Source organism: Macaca fascicularis, chromosome 9 (assembly GCF_037993035.2).
Source record: "Macaca fascicularis isolate 582-1 chromosome 9, T2T-MFA8v1.1".
Lineage (NCBI taxonomy): Eukaryota > Metazoa > Chordata > Mammalia > Primates > Cercopithecidae > Macaca > Macaca fascicularis.
This window is the reverse complement of record NC_088383.1, coordinates 49,559,895-49,583,166: the sequence shown is the minus strand read 5'-3', so window position 1 is coordinate 49,583,166 and position 23,272 is coordinate 49,559,895. Positions and strand designations below refer to the sequence as shown.

Sequence of the window (23,272 nt, the reverse complement as noted above, 5' to 3'; positions counted from 1 at the left end):
AACATTAAGTGAAACACACCAGGCATAAAAAAATAAATACTTCACATTGTCACTAATATACAGAATCTAATAAAGTTGGTATCATCGAAGTAGAGAGTAGAATGGTGGTTACTAGAAATTAGGGTGTGTAAGAGTGCAAAACGAGGAGAAAATGGTCAATGGGCAATAAGTTACAGTTAAGTAGGAGGAATATATTCAAGTGCACAGTAGAGTGACTATGGTGAACAATTTTGTATTAAATATTTCAAATGGCTAGAAAAGAGAATTTTGAATGTTCTCACCACAAAGAAATAATAAAATGAGATATCAGACATGATAAATCCCATAATTTATTACATATGTAAACATGTATCTAATGCTCACATTATGCTCCAACGATACGTAAAAGTATTGTGTCCATTAAAAACAAAATTAAAGGCCAGGCGCAGCGGCTCATGCCTGTAATCCCAGCAATTTGGGAGACTGAGGTGGGCAGATCACCTGTGGCCGGGTGTTTGACACTTGTCTGGCCAACATGGTGAAACCCTGTTTCTACTAAAAATTCAAAAATTAGCCGGGCATGGTGGTAGGCACCTGTAATCCCAGCTACTCGGGAGGCTGAAGCATGAGAATTGCTTCTCATGCTGGGAGGCGGAGGTTGCAGTGAGCCATGATCATGCCACTGCACGCCAGCCTGGGTGATAGAGTGAGACTCCGTCTCAAAAAAAAATTATAGAAGGAAAAAATGAGGTCATAAACTAACCATCTGCCCCCAAATTGTATAGAAAGACATACAAATAAAGATAATGACAACTCACCAGAAGAGAAACCCATAAGAAAAAACTTCAGTAGCGATTAGTACTATGGTAGAAAACCTACAATGTAATTGAGGAATTGCTGAAGCTGAGAGCGGACAAGTTTGAGAGTGAAAATCTTCATGGAGGCCAGTCTTAGTTCCTCCTCACTTTTGAGAGTTTTATTTTCAGAAGCCTTACCAGATTCTCACAGGAGTAACAGAAAAATCTTATCTTTCTGGCATAGGGAAGGGAAATGTACCCTACTAAAAGCCACTCAGAGCATTCTGTTCTTACCAAGCTCTGCCATCATTAAACTGTTTTAGCAAAGCCTAACCTCCTGGGGTTTTGTCAGAGTTTATATGACCTGAGGTAAGGGAAATACCCATCACCAAACTGCTGTAGTATTCAGTTGGGAAGAAGAGAAATATTCAATTTCAGACCACTTGAGCCCTTCATGTGAGTGAAGGGACATAGGCAACTCCCATTCTCTCTAGCCTTCCTGTCAAACCTAAGGGCGTGGGAAATGTGAGGCATCTTCTAAGAACACAGAGGCACAGACTCACTAAAAGACACAACAACACTCACAGTGGTTGGAATGAACATATCCTTCTGTTCTCAATAAATGTACCTGGACAAATTGATGGGAGCAGAGGTAATAAGCAACCTACATTTTCCTCCCTGTATCTCATGTTCTGTGTCACAGATGTATCCTCTGGAGGACAGAGCAGTTCTCCTATGTTTCTCTAAAAGAAGTAAGATTTTTCTGACTCCCAAAGTAATTTTGATCTAGTTCAATTCTGAAAACTAAAATCCACTAAGGAACATATACAAAGAACACCACAAATCACCCATACGGAGCCCACAGGGACACATTAGGAAATGTGACATTGTGTTGTAGTAATTTTGAAGGCTGGATTATTGGGAGTTATATTTTGTTGACAAGTTCTGAGAATATACAATCCACTAGGCAGAAGCTACACAGAAAAATGAGCTTTGACATTAAAATGTTTGAAACCCAGATGGTACAACAAAAGTTTCAGAATTGTACACTCTATGCAGCATGACTGTGGATGTGTTGATGTTTTATATGTATATTATTTGATGTGGAAACGAGTGAGGAGGCTGCATTATCCAGAATGTATATGAGATAATCAGAGTTAACCACGAAGTGGGTAAAATTAAAATAAGGATGGTGATCATTTGGAACACTAAAGAACATTGATAATGAGAGATCTACAGTTTTTCCCAGATATACGAAATATGTTTCTTTGTTATTAAGACTAACATACTTTCTGCTTCTGTTATGCTTAAAAATGCCTTGTTTTTCCCCCAAGCTTCCATTGAACTTTCACCCAACACCTTCTTTTCTTCAACATCTTCACATTCCTTCAGGATCACAAATCTAAGTACCATGACCTGATCAGCTATCACTTGGCCTTCATTCATGTTCCTCACTGTAGTGGATGCTTGGTCTCCAGATATGCTTGAATCACTGCACTTAGGGAATGAGTTCAAATCTAAGTCCTTGTTCTACATTAGCAGAGTGAGGATGGGCCTATGTATCTCTAACACCTGTCTCCCGAGTGTACACCAAGCCAGAATCATCAGCCCCAGCAACTGCTGGTTGGCAAGGCTTAAACAAATGTTATTTTGTAAAGAAATTCACAAATAACATTATCACTGTCTTTTCTTTTTTTTTTTTTTTGGTCAATTTGTCTTTCGGTAGTAACGTAATATTCTTCATTGTGGCTTCTTCTAACGTGATGCATACCAGTCTACTTAAGGTCAGCAAATACTGTTCACTTTCTCTAATGAAGTCCTTTTTTCACTCTGACATTATCCGGGGATGTCTTCATTATAGAAATTACACTGCATTCAATCACACACATGGTGATCCTTTTGTCCCAGCATCCGAGGCAATCCCAGCACCTTCACAGCACCAGCATCTCTCCAAGAGCCTTCCCAAAGAAAAGGGCCATTCAGACCATCCTGCTGTTAGTGAGCTACTTTGTGTTCTGAGAGGACCTCATCATATCATCCTCTTCAACCCTACTGTGGACATATAACCCAGTCATCCTGAGTGTGCGGAACCTGGTGGGCAATGTCTATGCCACTGTTGCTCCACTGGTACAAATTAGCTGATAAAAGGATAGCTGACATTCTCCAAAATATGCAAAGTGCTATAAAGTTTTAACAAGTTAGCAATGGAAAACATTTCTAAATACTAGTCTTATCCTATAAGTTGTTCAAGTAGCCTTGGAATTCTTTTTACCTTACTTAATAAAATGCATGGAATCACACTTTTATTAATATTTATCTGATTTCAAAACGGATGCATCCAAAAACCACGTAATTTCTTTAGTTCAATGTCTACCATGGGTCGACATTTCCATGTCAAGTCTATTACACTTTTATTTTCATTTTATCTTGGTAGCAGAAAATGTTTCTCTCGAAGTATACTCTTAACAATTTTCTATCGGCAATCAAATCTCTCAAAGTTTTTACTTCTGAAAAAATTTAATTTACTCTTATTTATGAAAGACACTTTAGCTAAATATCCAATTTTAGCTTTTATACTATGCTTGTTCATTAGAACATCCCTGACTGGAAATAATATGTCAATTTGGAGTTTACATTTAATCTATAACTTATTTTAATGGGTTTAAAATAAAATTTACATGTAAATACTTGAGATCTTCTTTATTAATGAAATTTACTTATACATTAACTATAGCCTCCATGAATAAGGTCCTCAGTCCTTATTCATATTATAAAACAGGTTTGTACCATTTGACCAGTATCTGATTCCCCCAAGACACAGCCCTTGGTCACTAGCATTCTAGTGTCTGTAACTATAATTCAAACCCTTTTTCAGACTCCACATATAATTGAGATAATGCAGTGTTCTTCTTTCTGTGTCTGACTTATTTCACTTAGCCTAATGACCTCAAGATGATCCATGTGGTTGCAAATGGCAAGTTTTTTTTCAAGGACTGAACTGTGACACACACATACACACATGTGCACACATGCACATACATATATGTTAAATTTCCTTTTGGTTGTTGTTAAGATACAACAACAGGCTGGAGTGCAGTGGCGTCATTATAGCTCACAGTAACCTCTGAATTCTGGGTTCAAATTATTCTCCCATCTCAGCCTCCGAAGTAGCAAGGACCACAGGGGTACACCACCATGCCTAGCTAATTTGTAAGGACATGGTCTTGCTATGTTACCCAAGTTGATCTTGAACTTCTGGCCTCAAGTAATCCTACTCCCTCAGCATCCCAAAGCACTGAGATTACAGGTTTGAGCCACCATGCTCAACTATGTAATATTCTGTTTAACTTCTGTGTTAATGGACATTTAGGTTGTCTTCATATCTTATCTATTGTTAATAACGCTTCAATAAACATAGGAGTGAAGATATCTCTTCAATATAGCAATTTTACGTTCCTTGGATATTTACTTAGATGTGAAATTGATGAATCATATGACGGTTTTATTTTTTATTATTTGATGAACCTCCATGCTGTTTTCTATAATGGCTTTACCATTTACATTCCCAGTGATAGTGTACAAAGGTCCCTTTTCTCTACATTCTTGACAACATTTGCTTTCTTTTGAATTTTTGATAAATATCACCTTAATATTTGTTTGAATGAGATCTCATTGTGGTTTTGATTTGCATTTTTCTCATAATTACTAATGGCTTCTTTAAAAGAATAACATTTAGTTTTTGGCTGCTTTTTTAAAAAAGTGTCACTTTTTATTGTTACTTTTATTTTGGGGGGTTAAGTTTCATGAGTTTCTTGCAGATTTTGAATACTAATCCTTTATCTGATATTTGGCGTACAAGTATTTTCCTCCAATTCTGTAAATAGCCTTTTAATGACACTGACTGTCTTTCACCATGCAGTAGACTTTTTAGTTTGATGTAGTCCCACTTTTTTCCTGTGCTTTTGGCATCAAATACAAAAATTTACTGCTAGGACCAATGCCAAAGAATTTTCCTCAGTGTTGTCTTCTAGAAGATTTTTGGTTTCAAGTCCAATGTCTACATCTTTAATATATTTTAAATTAATTTTATGTATGCTGTAAAGGTTGGGTGCAATTTGTTTTTGTATGTGGATATCTCATTTTCCCGACACCATTTATTGAAGAGTTTATTCTTTTTCCATTGTGTATCTGTACGCCTTTGTTGAAAATTCATTGACTGTATACAGATGGATACATATAGCTGAGCTCCCTATTCTGTTCCAGTGGTCTATTTGTTTGTGTTTATGCCAATATTTTGCAGTTTTGATGACTACAGCTTTGCTATATAGCTTGAAATCAGGCAGTGTAATGCTTCTAGCTTTGTCCCTCTTGCTTAAAATTGTTTGGAGTCTTTTATAATTCCACACAAACTGTAGATTTTTTTAGATTTTTGTTGAAAATGCTATTGGAATTCGGATAGAGACTGCTTTAAATAATACACCAATTTGAGTAGTATGAATGTTTTAGTATTAATTTTTCTGATCCATGAACACTAAGTATTTTTAAATGTGTCTTTTCGATAATTGCCTCCATTAATATTTTACAGTTTGTGTTGCACAAATCTTTTACATTCTTTATTATATTTATTCCTAAGTATTAGGTTGGTGCAAATATAATTGTGGTTTTTGCCATTACCAACCTAATACTTTATTCTTTTTGATGTTATGGTAAATGTAACTGTCTTCTTGATTTTTCCCAGGTATTTGTTGTTGGAGTAAAAAAATGCAACTGATTTTCTTTACATTGATACAGTATCCTGCAAACTTCCCTAGTTTACCAGTTCTAAATTTTTTTCATATAATGATGAGCACACTGGCCTGTGTTTACACATTAATTGATAGTATCTATTAAGGTATCACAGTGCCTAGAAGTGTGCTCTGTTGTATTTCTGCTGTGACAAATTCCATAGCATCTTTTAGTTTAATCTTTTCTTAAATGCTTTGGTTTGGTATTTGATAATAATGTGTGTCTTTGGTTACTTTTTAATTGTGAAACATATTGATCTCCATGACTAGTCAAACTTTCTAATAAAGTTCTTTCATAGTTTTATGTATATTTAGTTAATATAAATCAAAATGGTAAATTTTTATGATAGTTTTAAAGTTACTAAGGTTGAAAATATGTCAGTTTTTCACTGGTCATGAGTCTGTGGTTTCCTTATTTCAAACAATTATATACGTCTATATATATATGTGTGTGTGTTTAATGGCTTACAATCTTGCCCAACATATTTGTATATAGTAAGCAAATACTAATCAAAATTATTAATCAAACTATCATCTTCATATTATTCTTCAAATGGCATATTGTTTGTTCTAATTAAAAACTGTTTATGTCTTATATAATTATCAATAAAAATTAGAAAGTCTACTTTGTCTGCCCTCTTGAGAAAATCCAAAGTTAAATGGTATTTTTACTAATTTCCTTTAGAATCACTACCTTATTTTCCTCCACAATAAATGTAAACATTAAGGATAAAATTGTATTTCAATGATCCATTCTACAATAGACTTTGGGTCATTCATTGATTGGGCTGAAGCCTCACTCTATATTATTTCTGATTTTTTCATGTTAACAGCCTAGAAAATCTATTACTCATAGAATATTACAAATTAGAAAATAATTTTTTTTTTTTTTTTTTTTTTTTTGAGACAGTCTCGCTCTGTCACACAGGCTGGAGTGCAGTGGCGCGATCTGGGCTCACTGCAATCTCCACATTCCAGGTTCAGGCCATTCTCCAGCCTCAGCCTCCCAACCTCACCTGTAGCTGGGACTACAGGTGCCTGCCACTGCACCTGGCTAATGTTTTGTATTTTTAGTAGAGGCAGGGTTTCACCGTGTTAGCCAAGATGGTCCCGATCTCCTGACCTTGTGATCCACCCGCCTCAGCCTCCCAAAGTGCTGGGATTACAGGTGTGAGCCACTGCACCCAGTCGAGAAATCAATATCTTGGATGTACAAATTATAAAAGTAAACTGAAAAGTATAATATAAAATATACATTTATGTATTATGAATTGTCACTCAAGTAAAGCAGAAATATTAATTTAAAATACTTTCACAAAGAAAAGTCCAGAGCAAAATAACCTATGTAAAACATTCTACCAATATTCAATAAATAATTCATGCTAATTCTTCAGCAGAAAATACTTCCAAAAAATGAAGAAGAGGAAACACTTTCCAATTAATTCTAGAGCCCAGTATTACTGTAATACTAAGGCCAGACACAAGTATAATAGGACTGTGGGCAAATATGCCATATTCATATAGACACATACATCCTCAGAAAACATAGGCAAGCTAAATCCAGGCACATAAAATGTGAATATACACCAAGACCAAATGTGATTGTTTTGCAAATGCAGTTGTGACTTAATATCTAAAATTCAATCAAGATAATGCCCAATACTAGTAAAGAACAAAAAATGATTCTGTAAATAGGCACAGAGAAAGTTACAAAAATCAAGCATCCATTCCTGACAAAACCCCCAGCAAACTACTGATAGAATAAGATTTTGAGACCCACTAAGAGGTATCTATGAAAAACCTATAACTAACATCATACTTAACGGTGACAGACTTGTGCTTCTTTACCTGAAAGTTTGAGAAGGCAAGAATTTCCACTTTAACCACTCTACTCAGCAGTGTACTGAAGGTATTAGCCAGGGAAATTCTACAACAGAAAAAAAAATTGTCCAGATTTAAAATAAAAATAGAACTGTCATTATTGCAAATGAAATAATTTTCTGTAAAAAAAGGGATTCACTAAAATATGAGTAGAATTAATACACAAATTTATCCATGTTACAAGACAGAAAACTGGCATGCCAAAGTAGATTATGGTTTATATAAAAGCAACCAACAATTAAAAATAAAATAAACAATTCCATTTATAATGGTATCAATAAAAAACATTAAGAGAAAAAATTTAAGAGAGGTACAGGAATTTTACACAATTTGTAATGCTGAAAGAAATCAAAGATAAACTGAAAAATAACTGGAAGTCATCTTATGTTCAAGGATGGTCTGTTTCTAAGACAAAGGACACATGTTTGAGGGGATGGATACCCTACCCTCCAGGATGTGAGTGATTATTATGCACTGTATGCCTGTATCAAAACATCCCATGTAACCCATACTTATGTATACCTACAATAATTTTAAAAATACTTAATATTCTTCGGATAACAATACCCTATAAATTGATTTACAGATTCAATGTAATCCCCTCAAATTTCCAAGTGTATTTTTTTAGAAATTAGAAAGTCTCTCACTCCTTTAAATCAATATATATGTACAGAAAATCAAATTGCACAAAACAATTTTTTAAAAAGAAAAACATAATCAAATGACTTGTACTTCCTAATATCAATTCTTACTAGAAAGGATAGAGTAGGATTCCGCAGTTTCTTCACATTTTCCGTATGTTCTGACCAAGAATACACAGACACTTGACTGCTCTGTTATTCCGTGGCCTGGACACCTGCATGCTTTCCCCTGCAGACCTGAACCCAAGCCAGGGCCCTGACCATTCAGACATCAGTAAAGGTGTTGTGTTTAGGTTGTAATTCGAAACACTTAAAAGAAAGTATCCCTGGTCCTGGAACAGATTCCTTAAGCTCTACTATAAACTGCATAACCAGACCCCTCACTGCAGACATATCTAGAAAAAGCATCCGTGGTCTCCTTTTCTCCCAATAAGATGAGCTGCAGCGCCCACTGTGGGTACATCCCTTAAGAAATGCTTTGGGATCATGATACCAGGGTTTAGAGTTTACTTCTTTGTAATCCTAACCCCCTTTATCTCAGAACAGTCTGGGGAAGTCCCTTGTGAAAATTCCCCTGTGGTCACCTTTGGGGCAACTCCAGGTAAGAGCTGAGCTGGAGGAAGAAGTAGGGGAGTCAGCAGAATTTTAAGGAATGAGCTGGGGAAAAGAGGATCCCACTGGGAGATCCTGAGATGCTTGCAAGGGTCTGTGTGGGCTTTGTTGCCTTTCCCTCCCTGATGCATGCGAGCAGCCCCAGAGATGCTGAGACGCTCCAAAATCTCCAGCAGGATACAGGAGGCTGATGGAGGGTCTGAAATTGCAAAGGGTCAGTAAGGAAGTCTGGTGCTTGGACATACAGGGACAGAACTGGTTGGCATCAGCCATGGCGGCCTTCATATTAACAGGCAGGGGAATTGCTTAAAACAGGGAGGTGGAGGTTGCAGTGAGCCGAGATGGCACCACTGCACACCAGCCTGGGCAACTGAGCTAGACTCCATCTCAAAAAAAAAAAAAAAAAAAAAAAAAAGAAAATGGGGGTTGAACACAGGTGGCTCAGGCCTGTATACAGTTCCAGCACTTTGGGAAGCTGAGGCAGAGAGATCACTTGAGGCCAGGAGTTTGACACCATCCTCGGCAGCATAGCAAGATCCCATCTCAACAATAAAAAACAAAGAAATTAGCTGGGCATAGGGGCAAACATCTGTAGTCCCAGCTATTTGGGAGGCTGAGGTTGGGGGATTGTTTGAGCCCAAGGGTTTCCAGCTGCAGTGAGGCATGATCAAGCCACTGCACTGCAGCCTGAGTGAGAGAGCAAGAGCTTGTCTCTAGGAAAAAAAACAAAAGACATGCAAGTTTTCACCACCTTCTGAGAGTAATCGACTTTCAGGAGGAATAAAGAAGGAAAAAAAAAAAAGACCACTAAATGGTTGAGGGTGTGTTCCTGGTTAGGCTCAGTTGCTAGCTGAGTAGTATCTGAAAAATTCATTAGTAAAACTACAGCCCTAGGGATGAGTCATGAAGTTAAATGATGAATGTTAAATTCATTAGAAACGCCCATGGTCTTTCTTTACATGAATTCCAGTAAAAAATTCCTAAGTGCCTAAATAGTAAGGGGTCTGAAATGATAGCAGCTCTTTACTAAAGACTAAAAAAGGAAATGGCATCTTCAAGAATCATGAGAGAGTTCCATGCTGAAGAAGCTCTAATTTTGCATTTGCTCAAGTATTGATTTGATTTGGCTAATATGACACTAATCTTAGGTAAAGTGTGCAAACAACTCCATCTCCTCATTAATAAAAACTGAGTAGGTAGTCTAGTATCAATTCTGATTTTTAAGAAGCGAGTTAGAAAAGAATTATGGAATCAATAAGATGTTTGAATAGTTAGTTACAAGCTATTCAAAGGAGAATTCAAAAAACCACACAATATGAGGACATAAAGTATGAAATAAATTTCACTAATATATTTAAAAATAAACTGATTAGACAGGCAACAACTGTGCACAGGTCTCCTCATCTCCAGCAACACAAACCCAGTCACGCAGCTATGGGGTTGAAAAGGCTGCATAGTCAAAAAGGAACTGGTCCGACTTTAGATTTTTTACTTTGCATTTTGAGACAGAGTTTCACTCTGTCACTCTGGCTGGAATGCAGTCCTGCACTCATAGCTAACTGCAGCCTTGATCACCTAGTCTCAGGGGATCCTCCTGCCTCAGTCTCACCATAGCTAGGACTACAAGTGAGCATCACAACTCCCAGCTATTTTTTTTTTTTTTTTTTTTTTTTTTGGTGGAGAGAGAGACCTTGCTATGTTGCCCAAGCTGGTTTCAAAACTCCCACCCTCAAGAGATCTGCCCACCTCGACAACTGCAGTAACTGATTCTACAGACACACACCACCATGCCTGGATAATTACATGTTATTAATTTTTATTTGTGTAGAGAAATCTTGCTATGTTGCCAAGGGTGGTCTCAAACTCCCGGACTTAAAACAATTCTCCTATCTCTGCCTCCCAAAGTGCTGACACTACAGGCATAAGCCACTGCACCGGCCTGACTTGAGGTTTCTTTAATCTATCATCCCTTACTTCATATAATTGCGAAAGCCAGTACTGTTTTTTATTATTCTTATTATTATTACTTAGTATTTCAACAAGAATCAACCATCTCTCAGGACCGGGCGCGGTGGCTCACACCTATAATCCCAGCACTTTCAGAGGCTGAGGCGGGCGGATCACAAGGTCAGGAATTCAAGACCAGCCTGATCAATATGGTGAAACCCCATCTCTACTAAAAATGCAAAAATTAGCCAGGTGGGCTAGCAGGCGTCTGTACTCCCAGCTACTTGGGAGGCTGAGGCGGGAGAATCGCTTGAACCTGGGAGGCATAGGTTGCAGTAAGCTGAGATCACGCCACTGTACTCCAGCCTGGGCAACAGAAAGAGACTCTGTCTCAAAAAAAAAAAAAAAAAAATTCAACCATCTCTCACCATTGCCATGACCCTGGTCAGAAACACGTTATCTCCTGCCTGGATGTTGCCACATTCAGGACTCCTGTTTCTACCCAAATCTCCCCACAATCTTTCTCAACTCAGCAGCCAAGGGATGTTTTTAAATCAGAAGAAAGATCACGTTGCCTCTCTGCTCAGAACCTCCCGCAGTTCCCATCCCAGTCAGAGTAAAAGTCAAAGCCCCAGCAATAGCCTCCCAGGGCTTACACAATCTTTACTGATCTAAGCCCAACAACTCCCTGGCCTCCTCCCCTACTTCTCTTCCCCTTCCACTCCCCCCACCCGGCCCCACTGGTCTCTTTCCTGAGCTTCAGACACATCACGGAGTTCCCTTCTAGCAACTTTATCCTGTTGTTTCTGCCTACAATGTTCCTACCTCAGCACCTTGGCCAGCTGCTTCCCCCACTTCAAGTCTTTGCTCAATTTTCACTTAGGGCGACCCTGGCCACTCTATTTAATATTGCCATCTGTACCCATTCCTGCCATGCTCACTCCTTTTTTTTGTTCCCACAAAATCTCGCTGTGTCACTCAGGCTGGTGTGCCATGGCATGATCACAACTGAGACCTCGAACTCATAGGTGAAGCAATCGTCCTGCCTCAGCCTCTCTAATAGCTAAGACTACAGGTGCATGCCACCACACCTGCTAATTTTTAAAAAATATATATACGGCATCACTATGCTACCCAGGCTTGTCTTGAACTCCTGGGCCAAAGCAATCCTCCTGCCTCAGCTTCCTAAATACCTGGAATTATAGGTGTGGGCCACCACCCCTGGGTTCATGTTCATTTCTTCTTGCAGCTGTTACAAACTGCCCTACATTGAGTGCCTTAATACACCACAAATCTACCACCTAACAGTTCTGGGAGCCAGAAGTCCAAAATAGGTCAATTAAGGCTAAAGCCAAGGTGTCAGCAGGACTGCATTCCTTCTGGAGGCTCCAGAGAGGATGTGTTCCCTTGCCTTTCCCAGCTTCTAAAAGCCACCCCCATTCAATTGGCTCATGGCCCCTAACTGCATCTTCAAAGCCAGAAGCGAAGCATATTCAAATCTCCTTCTCTGACCTCTGCTTCCATCATCACATCTCCTCCAATTCTGACTCTCTTACCTCCCTCTTTCTCTTATAAAAACCCTTGTAACTGCTAGACACAGTAGTCGTGGCTCACACCCATAATTCCAACAGTTTAGGAGGTCAAAGCGGGGAAAGGCTTGAGGCCAGGAGTTCAAGACCAACCTGGGAAACATAGCAAGATCCCCAACTAAACAACAAAACCAAAAAGAAATAAGAAAAGAAAAAATTAGCTGGGCATGGTGGTATGCATCCGTATTTTCAGCTACTTGAGAGGCTGAGGTGAAAGGGTCGCTTTAGCCCAGGAGGTCGAGACCAGCCTTGGCAACGTAACAAGATCCCATCTCTACAAAAAAATACAAAAATTAGCTGAGCAAGGATGGTGTGCACCTGTAGTCCCAAATACTTCAAAGGCTGAGGCGGAAGAATTGTTTGAGCCCAGGTGGTTGAGGCTGCAGATAGATATGACTGCATCATTACACTCCAGTATGGGTGAGAGAGAGACACTCTGTCCAAAAAGAAAAAGAAAAGAAATACACATTTGGTTTCTGCCCTTATCCCGGCACAGAGCTTCTAAAGTTCTCATAAACTTCTCGGTGATAAAGGTGATAGGAGCATCTTCTGTTTCAATATTTGGTCTTAGTCCCAGGTTTCTAACACAAGAACCTCTAAGACCTTTGGGATCTCCACCATAGTAAGAATGCATTTGATGATGTTACTGAGATGACTGGGTGACTGAAAGCTCCTAGACAGCTTCAGGAGGAGGGCTGGTTGCCAGAAGAGCAAACCATGTGATTAGAGGCTTGGAACTGTCAGCCTCACCTACTGAGCTCCAGAAAGAAACAGTGGCTGAAGATTGACTTAATCAGCAACAGTCAACTGATTTCATCAATCATGCCTGCATAATGAGGCCTTCATAAACACCCTAAACAACAGGGTTTGGAGAATGTCTGGGTTGCTGAACACAAAGGGGATACTAAGAGGTAACATGCCCAATAGAGGGCATGGAAGCTCTGTGCCCCTTCCCACATACCCTGCCCTGTGCATCTATTTCCCTTTTTTTTTTTTTTTTTTTTTTTGAGACAGGGTCTGGCTCTGTCTCCCAGGTTAGAGTGGCACAATCGTGGATCACTGCAACCAGTATGCCTCCCTAGTTCAAGCCATCCTTTCACCTCAACCTCCTGAGTAACTACAAGTGTAGGCACATGTCACCGCACCAGGCTATTTTAGAAAAAAAAAATTTGTAGAGATGGGGTTTCAGTGTTGCCCAGCCTGGTCTTAAACTCTTGAGCTTAAGCGATGCTCCTGCTTCGGTCTCCCAAAGTGCTGAGAATACAGGCAGAAGCCCAGCATGTGTACATCTCTTTCATTGGCTGTTTCTGAAATATATCCTTTACAATGAACAAGTAATAGAAAGTAAATTGGTGAGATCCAGTGGCTCACGCCCATAATCCTAGCACTTTGGGAGGTTGAGATGGGAGGATCATGTGAGCCCAGAAATTTGGGACCAGCCTGGGCAACATAACAAGACGCCATCTCTACAAAACATAAAAGAACATAGCCAGATATGGTGGTGCAGGCCTGTACTCTCATTGGGAGGCTGGGGCAGGAGGATCACGAGTCCAGGAGTTCAAGGCTACAATGAGCTTTGATCACACGGCTGAATTGCAGCCTGGCAACACAGTAAGACCCTGTATCTCAGAAAAAAAAGAAAATAACCTGTTTTTCTGAGTTCTGCAAGCTGTTCTAGCAAATGATTCAACCGAAGAAGGGGGCCATGAGATCCTGGTTTCTAACTGATTGGTCAAAAGTACATCTAACAACCTAGGACTTGCAATTGGCATGTGAAGTGAAGGTAGTCTTGTGGGACTGAGCCTCTATCCTGAAGGGTCGGCACTAACTCCAGGTAGTGTCAGAATGCAATTGGGGGATACCCAGTTGGTATCCAGATTGTCCGAAAACTGGTGTAGAATCTCCACATGCACATTTGGTTGGAAGTGTTTGACCACAGCTACTATTCAAGAGAAAGAACTACTCATTATTAAAAAAAAAAAAAACATAAAATTATGTTCTACAAAAAACAAATCAACCTTATCTACAGCCCAGTCCTACTCAAATATGGAATGTTAGAACAAAAAGTCTCATCATGGACTCGAGAGCTGACATCAGGAATGTCACAGCCATCCTGCTCTCTGAGAACTCATCTTCAACAGGCAGGGGGGACACTGCAACTTGGGCCATGATCCCTGCGCAAGTAGTAAAAAAATGAGTAGTAGAAATCCAGGGTCCTAAACCCATATCCAGAGCGGTAAGAGTTTTTCACCGGCTGGCTAATTTACAGTGGTCTTGCATCAGAGGAAAAATAAGGCTCAGAAACTAGGTATTCAAGTTACCCAAAACTCTCATCAGATACAGAATCCATCTGCTAACTTTCTATCTAGTATTAATTCCATAAAGTTAGAAAAATATCACTCCAAAAATAAATCCATATGGCACCTAGCATCAATGCATTTCTCCCAAGTAAAAGAGGAGGCAAGGTGCTTTACAACTCAGTGATGGGCTACCACAACACAGGACAGTGGTACAAAGCTCCCTTTCTCCCCCGCATAACCCAACACAGAAAAGAGTGGGTGCAGTGGAATGAGGCTGGGTGAAGAGAAGTTCCTCTTCTTACTGAGAAAATAGATCACAGGGCATCAAGTAACATGTAAAAGTCTTTACAACAAGGCATTTTTTTAAAAAACATTTTCTAATATTTTGGTATCAGGAAAACCCTCAGATGAATTTCAAACACTATAAAAATGCAATACATAAACAGAAAATATTAACTGTTAACAATAATAGAGATAAATTGGAACCTTTATGGATTGCTTTTTGGAATGTAAAATGTTACAGCCCACTGTGGAAAACGGTTTGGTAGTTAACATATTAAGCATAGAATTACATGATCCAGCAACACCCTTTAAGCTCTATACCCAAAAGAACTAAGAGCAGGGACTCAAACAGGTATTTGTACACCCGTTTAATAGCAGCATTATTCACAGTGGCCAAAAGGTAGAACCAGCCCTATGCCCATCAGTAGGTGAATAGATAAAGAATATGTAATATACACATACGCAGAATATTATTCAGGCATTTAAAAAAAAAAAAACTCACCAGGTTCAGCAGCTTACACCTGTAATCCTAGCACTTTGGGAGGTCAAGGCGGGCTGGTCGCTTAAGCACAGAATTTTGAGACCAGCCTGGGCAACACGGCAAGACCTCACTTCTACAAATAAAATTTTTTTCTTAAAAAAGGAAATTCTGATAGTGTTACGAGCCTTGACAGCATTATGCTAAGTGAAATAAGCCAGACACAAAAGGACAAATATTGTACAAGTCCACTTATATAAGGTATTTAGAATAAACAAATTCATAAACAGAAAATAGAATAGTAATTGCCAGGGGCCAGGAGGAGGGTTCAATGGGGAGCTATTGCTTATGGGGTACAGAGCTGCAGTTTAGAATGATGACAAAGCTCTGGAGATGGAGAGTGGTGATGGCTAACAATGCGGATGTGCTTAAAACACCAGGGACCTGTGTGCCCTTAAAAATGGTTAAGTGTTATTTTGTATTATGTATATTTTATCAAAAAATAAAAATAAAACACCAAAACAGTACACCACATAAGGACGTACTAAGATGGCAAATCTAAAGCAACTTTTTAAAACCCAGATAGTTTTTCTGTAAACAGCATACGAATTAAATGCTTATTAAAAATTTGCCCCTTTAATTTAGTTGAATTAATTCTACTTTCAGAGATTAAATAATTAAATACACTTAATTGGAAGCATAACTGAAAAGCTAAACACTGAATGCAGGAAGAGGAACTGTAAAAACACATCTATGTACATAAACTAATTTACTGACAACACTCGAGTATCCCTTAACTAAAGCCCCAGTATTACAGAGAAGATGGACAAGCACTTGAAAAGCTGTCAGCAGGAAACTGTTATACCTAAAAATGTCAATAAATCTGCATTAAAGAGAATGTTCTATTTTTCTATTATTAAAGGTTGTCACCTAGCGTTACCATCTGTTACCATGTGCACTGACTACTAGGCCAGATTTAGACATCAACAAGTAATGAAGCATACATACTTAGGAAGTTACAATTTATAATAAAAACTATGATCAGAAAAATAGTATTTGCATCATGAAGACCTTCAGTTACCACTTAGTTTTCATCCTCATAGGCTTTATTGATCAATATAGTAAAGACGTATATTAACTCTTATAACTTAAAACAACTTGTTGCCTAGGAAAGCATACCAAAAAGAATCATCTTTTATTTCCAAGACAGGTGTTTTAAGAATAATATAATCTGTAAAAGAGAATAGACATACAACAGGCCAGGCATGGTGGCTCACGCCTGTAATCCCAGCACTTTGTGAGGCCAAGGCAGGCGAAATCACAAGGTCAGGAGATCGAGACCATCCTGGCCAACACGGTGAAACCCTGTCTCTACTAAAAATACAAAAATTAGCTGGGTGTGGTGGTGCGTGCCTGTAATCCCAGCTACTCAGGAGGCTGAGGCAGAAGAATCCCTTGAACCAGGGAGTCGGAGGTTGCAGTGAGCTGAGATCATGCCACTGCACTCCAGCCTGGTGATGGAACAAGACTCCATTTCGAGGAAAAAAATAAAAAATAAAAATACAACAAATACAGTAACACATAAAATCTCTTTTAACCTTCTGCTGGTCCTTCAGTTGCTGCTGGTACTGTTCCGTCATTGCCTTCTGAAGAATGATGGCTTCCTAAAAAGAAAATAAACATATAATAAACCAATAAAAACTCACAGTGAAAGACAAAAGAGAATCTAGATAACAATGCAATCATTTTTAAGATATAATAAACATGAAAAATGATTTTTTAACTCAATGGAAAAAATACTTTCTAATTCAAAAAAATTATAACACTTCTATTTGGAAGCTAAAAAATATTATTTTAGAATACAAATACAGAGTAGACCAAAGTAGGTTTGTGGATTTAACATTAGTTACTGTAACTGTATGATAAAATTACTGGATATTGCAACCTGAAGAAGCACAATTATGCTTCAAGTACCATGCTCATCTGTCTCACTCACACATACACACACACACACACACCCCGAAGTGTGAATGCTTGCTTTGCTCAGACACTTAATTAACTTTCTATAAATAAGTTCAGGGTTTGCTGTAGAATGCTTCCTGCTTTCCATTTTCACTATGGTGAAAGCTATGGAAACTCGATCCCCATAATTTAATCAAAGTTGTACTTAAAGTAACTCATAAGTAAAAATTTAAGATCCTATCTTCAGTATCAAGAAAACATTTTAATCCGGGTAATATAATCTGCTTGCTTCTAAAAACTGGGACATAAAGCAACAGATCAGTTAGGCAGTCACATGGTAAACAGGTTTATCCTACTGGAGCAGAAGTTTATTCACAAATAGGAAAGAAAGAATCTAAGATTATCAGAGCTCCAGTAAGGATTAAGACCACAGGTTGCCCCTAGTATACATCCACTGTCCTTAAAGATCTGAGCTACTAACATGGAAAAGATTGAAAAACACTGCCTTCAAGTATAAATAAAAATGTATTACATTTCGGAAGAATACATTGCTTAGGGGGAAGGGAAGCAGATGCTCATCTATTTTGTCCTATCTATTGATAAATAAAGTCAGAAGCTGTACTAAAACTAAAATAAAAGTTATACATACATTTTCTCTTAATTTTTAAAGAGTAATGATTAGTCTGAAAAACTCATTTGGTGGTTACTGTTCTTGAATTAAAAGTGCCATACTGAGGTGAAATCTTTTTGGTTTTCAATACCTAGCTTTATTATGTCACAATTATCTTGGGATTCTTTTCAACTTACTGCATATTGTGAAAACTCACCTGAATTCAAAACTCTAGGTAAATCTACAAACATCTGTGAATCCATCTTTAATTAACTTCTAAAACACACTTTCTCTGCACACATTTCCTTTCTCTTTTTTTAACTTTAATATTTGGATTTAGGAAGCATTAAGTTCTTTGACTGTAAAGTCAAAGAAAAATGAGATATGAGGTCAAAGGAATGATAGATAATAAAGAAGAGGCCGGTAATTAAAAAGTAAAATTTCAGTAAAGAATGACAGTTAAGATCGTTGTTCATGTTACTACCTGAACACCAAGGGTTTGGTCCAGGTCCTGCTGCTCACCAGACAGTAACTAGTCATTGAGGTGACAAGTATTACCAAGCAAGAAAGCTTTAACCTGGTGCTGCAGCCCAGGAGATAGGGGCTCAGTCTCAAATTTATCTCCCTGACTGACTAAAACTAGGGTCAGGAAAGAAATGTAATAATGTGTAAGAGAACAGAAATTAGAGAGGGGCAGGAGGCAGCTGGTGCTGAGATCTGATATTTTTCAGTTATTTGATACTTACTGAAGGTCTTTTTTTGAGGAGAGAACTCAGATAAAACAGATACAAGTTTCAAGGTTTAACAGCAGGGTCAACTCTTACGTTGATCCAAACAAAACCCTATCCATGGGACAACTGGGCCGGTGTCAATGTAAGCAATAATTCTATAGGTCCTTTTTGTTTAAAATCTGAACAATTAAATTTATATTATATGCTAAACATAAGGAAAATACATCTTATGTACTCAAGGCCAGAAGAGAGAGAAGTAAAACTTACTACTAATAGCCTATGAGTGTCAAGTTTGGGAACACTATAAAAAATTACAAAAAAGTAATAAATGCATAAAAGTTACAAATTAACAAGTGCTATTTCAGAATTCTTCTAAATACTAAGTACATGAACTTACTAATATTTGCATTACTAACCACACAATAAGAACCCGACTTCTGACTATTCTGAGATAAGGTATAAACGTGTACCTTTACCTTAAATGGGAAAGTGTGTCTTGTACCCACTTTGAGATTAGTGAAAGGGAAAACTGATTTGAAAAATGTTTGCTTGTCAAGTTCATTTATATGTTAAGACAAGGTCAATACAATTTTTCCTTTTCAATGTAGAAAAGTAATACATAATACTATAGTTATAAATACTAAAACACAGTCTGTGGAATACAAGAAAACATTAAATACAAACACTACGTAGGAAAATGGAGGTAAAAAGATGATACCTTGCAAAGACTTCAGTAGAAGATTTTTATCAACGTCATCGCTTTCAAAAGGGCATGTTTTAGGATACAAAGATAATACTTCAACAGTAACCCTCCCTCCCCAGGCTAGAGGCAGTGACTTATGCCTGCAATTCCAGCACTTTGGGAGGCCAAGACAGGCAGATCACTTGAGGTCTGGAGTTCGAGACAGACCTGGCCAACAGAGTGATACCCCATCTCTACCAAAAAATACAAAAATTAGCTAGGTGTAGTGGCATGCACTTATGTAGTCTCAGCTACTCGGAAGGCTGAGGCAAAAGAATCCCTTCAACCTGAAAGGCGGAGGTTGCAGTAAGCCCAGATTGTACCACTGCACTCCAGCTTGGGCGACAGAGTGAGAATCTGTTTTAAAAAAAAAAAAAAAAAAAGTCATGTTTACATAGAGTTAGGCTGCACAGCTCACTCTCTTAACCATCCTGTAATTCTGCCCACTCTATGCTATGCTCAGTCACTGACGCACTTGTTTGGTAGCTCCCTTAGAGCTTAGAACCTAGGTTTTATGTCCTGCTCTACAGCTATATAATTTAACAATTTTCCTCTTGAGTTTGTTGGATTCTAACCCTATATATAACAAATCTTATTAATAGTACTGAATCTTAAAGGAGGCTGTGATGTCTTTAGTCCCTAGAAATATTAAACCACCTATAAACAAACGACCATATGAGAGTAAACAATCCAAATTTCTACATGCTTTAAAACACTGAGGCAATGTACTGAGAAACACACCTAAGAAACTGCAACCAATCTACTCTGGACAAAAATTTAGACACTGTCTCTTCAAAATAAGCTATCTGGTGGTACTTATGCATATTCTTACATATAGCAACAGTATTTTACATGCCATAACCTTAAAAATAATTTTAAAAGTGTCAAAATTATAAGCCTTAATCCATCTCTGTGGGCTTGAAAAATGATACAATATACATTTGTTTCTTTAAAGTATTCAATAAAATGCATAAACTTCTAGAGCAATCACTGAAAAAAGGGTTCATACTAAAGGTTGTAATACTAGGAAAGAGGGCTCAGTACTGCAGGTTCTTAAAGGCAAAAGTTAATAAAGCCTTGCTTTTGGTTGTGAATCCTGGCCTTAAAACATTATTCACATGATCTCCCCTTCCTTTTCCTATTGTAAAGATGTGGTGACAAACCAGGTTTGCTCATGCAGATAATAATCTTGAAAACAGTGGCAGAGAAATAACATGAAGGGAATATAGTTTACTTAATGACCTCCTAAATTGGAACTTATTACCCCATGCCTCTTGCATATCTCCAGACTAATATAAAAGAGGTATGAAATGGCTGTTTCCTACCAGTATTTTATTTGATGCTTCATTTTTTTTTTTAATTACTTGTATAACTACCTACAATGCGTTAACAGGAACAGGAAAGCATAGCTATTCAAGTAACTAAATAATTATATAAATCTCTAAGACATAGTAATGGACCAATTATTTTTAAAGTACAACACACTGACAAGTAGTTTATTTTTAACTCAGTTTTGGTTTGGGAAAAAGCAAACAAAAGCAGGAGGAGGTGAAGGAGAAACAAGAATAGAAACAAGAAATAGAACCAGCAGCATAAGCAAGTAAAGAGGAACGAGATGATGATGATGAGAATAAAACAGACTGGAAGAAAGGAAAAAGAACAGGTGAGAGAACCAGAAGGCCTATTATGATACCTTTTTTCCCCTCCTTGATTCATGAAAACTGAAAAAGTTCAAGACTTTTTTACAACAACAACAACAAAAAACAAGCAAAAAGATACACAATCACCCCCTAAATTTTGTTAAGACTGAGATAATGCTCCATTCACGTCTGGCTCAGGTGCCAGCAGAAGGAAGGGACCCTCCAGATTCTACAGAAGAAGGGGGAGGACTCCTCCTTGCCCTGACGGCACCTCCACTGCTACCACCGAGGCCCACGGCACAGCACCCACAGCTTCCTACCCATGCCAGGCCAGGTGGCTCCGCAGCGCTCCTACTCCCACTTCCCAGGACCCCAGACTTGCGGCTGCTGCCACCACTAGGGCCAATGCCAATACAACCACCGCTGCTGTCGCCCTCGATGCACTGGCGCTCCCTACAAGGCTCTTACCACCTGGCCACAGCCACAGCCCTGCCCCCCAACCTGGCCACAGACGGCGGCCCTCCTACCTACTCCTCCAAAGCACCAGCCACCGCAGCGAAGCCAGCCGCCACGTCCCAGGCTCCAGGCTCCAGCCTTCACTTTCCAGCGTGTGGCAGGTTGTTCCTCCTTCTGGCACGGAGCAGCTGAGCCAACAAAGTCAGAAAAGCCTAGAACATGATGCAGGGAGTGGTAACGTTAGAGCCTAACCTCGTCATAGTGGCCACTGGGTGGCAGTGACAGGTTTCAGTTAACTGGAGACTCCACAGTGGCCTGCTCCCCATCCACAGGAGCCGTTGGGCCCACCGGGGCTGCGGCTCCTCGGCGAGCAAGAACAGCAAAACTCACACCCAGCCACCACCACCCCGCCTGCCCTGTCCGCCCCTCCCCGCGCCCCCCGCCCAATCCGAGTGCCAGTTTCCGTTCCTAACGCCTCCACCCACAGGGCCCTGTCCCCCCATGACGCCTGCTACTCCGTGTCCAGGGATCCCAGGTTGTCTCAACACAGAGCAAGAGGACGCAGACCCGGGAACCATGACGGGTGTCGGGGCCCTGCCATGCTCATGATTCCCATGGAAACGCTGTGCCCCCACCGGGCTAAATCCACGAGCAGTAGGAGGTCTCCCTCTAGATTCTGGAGCCTGGCTCCTTCCTTGGAGGCCACCGCTGTGGCGGCCACCTTTGCCACCACCAGCAGTGTAGCCCTCGATAGTGTCCCGAACACCCCCACACTCCCAGGAAGTGTAACCACCGATAGCGCCCCCAACCCGTCCTCACCTCGAGCACCCAATAGCGACCCCAAACCGCCCCCATACCGGAAGAAATGACGCCTAGAACAGCGCCCCAACCCGCCCTCCGTCCCCGAGCACCACAGCCCTGGATAGCACCCCAACCCCCTCCCAGCTGCAGGCAGTGATGCCCGGAATAGCGCCCCCACGCAGTGGGCAGTACAGTTGAGGATACGCACCTACCGTGGCCGCCTTTCTACCACTCCAGCAGCTGTGCCGTCTCTGTTGCAGCCACCAGCCTCAGCGAGGCGAGCCGCTGTGCCACAGGCTCCGGCCTTCAGCTTGCGTCAGCGGAAACCACCTTCTCCTCCCGCTATAGCACCGTACCGAGCCAGCTGCTAGTCCGCCATCTTACTGCTCCGGCTGCACTTCAGTCTCTGTTGTTGCCACCAATGTTCTGATTGGATGAAAGAAAACCTCTAGGCTTATTCTGATTGGGCTTTCCTATCATGTTCTGATTGGTTAGCCTAAGGCTTGCTCTCATCCAATCAGAACATGTAGTCCAGGAACCTTGGTATATAAAGCCTGCTAAGCGGGAGTCAGCCCGTTCCAGGCTCTTTTGCTTCTGTGTGTTCTGCTGGTGTGTGCCCAGCTTAGAAGTGGGGAAGGGGCTGGGCATGGTGACTCATGCCTGTAATCCCAGCACTTTGGGAGGCCGAGGCCGGTGGATCACGAGGTCAAGTTTAAGACCAGCCTGGCCAAGATGGTGAAACCCCCGTCTCTGCTAAACATACAAAAATTAGCCGGGAGTGGTGCTCCTGTAGTCCCAGCTACTTGGGAGGCTGAAGCAGGAGAATCGCTTAAACCCAGGAGGCGGAGGTTGTAGTGAGCCAAGATCGCGCCACTGCAGTCTAGCCCAGGTAACAGAGCAAGAATCCATCTTGGAGGAAAAAAAAAAAAAAAAAAAAAAAAGGAAGGGGGAAAGAAAGAGCCACCTGCTGCATGCTGGAGGCTGTAGCCTACAGGTGCACAGCTGGGCTCACTGCAGTGAGTGGCAGTGATGCAGCATGG

At 40.0% G+C, this 23,272-nt stretch overlaps 1 long non-coding RNA gene across 1 annotated transcript in view; it reads right to left on the bottom strand.

The window, feature by feature from the left end:
* The window catches only part of LOC135965072 (uncharacterized), a 51,360-nt gene extending 28,720 nt beyond the window's left edge, over positions 1-22,640 (bottom strand). The window contains exons 1-4 of the long non-coding RNA XR_010577907.2: positions 22,441-22,640; positions 21,503-21,643; positions 16,889-16,954; positions 7,409-7,487 (exon numbers count right to left, since the gene is read on the bottom strand). This is a non-coding gene — a long non-coding RNA (uncharacterized lncRNA). The remainder of the gene's footprint in view (positions 1-7,408; positions 7,488-16,888; positions 16,955-21,502; positions 21,644-22,440) is intronic.
* Between the last annotated feature and the right edge of the window lie 632 nt (positions 22,641-23,272).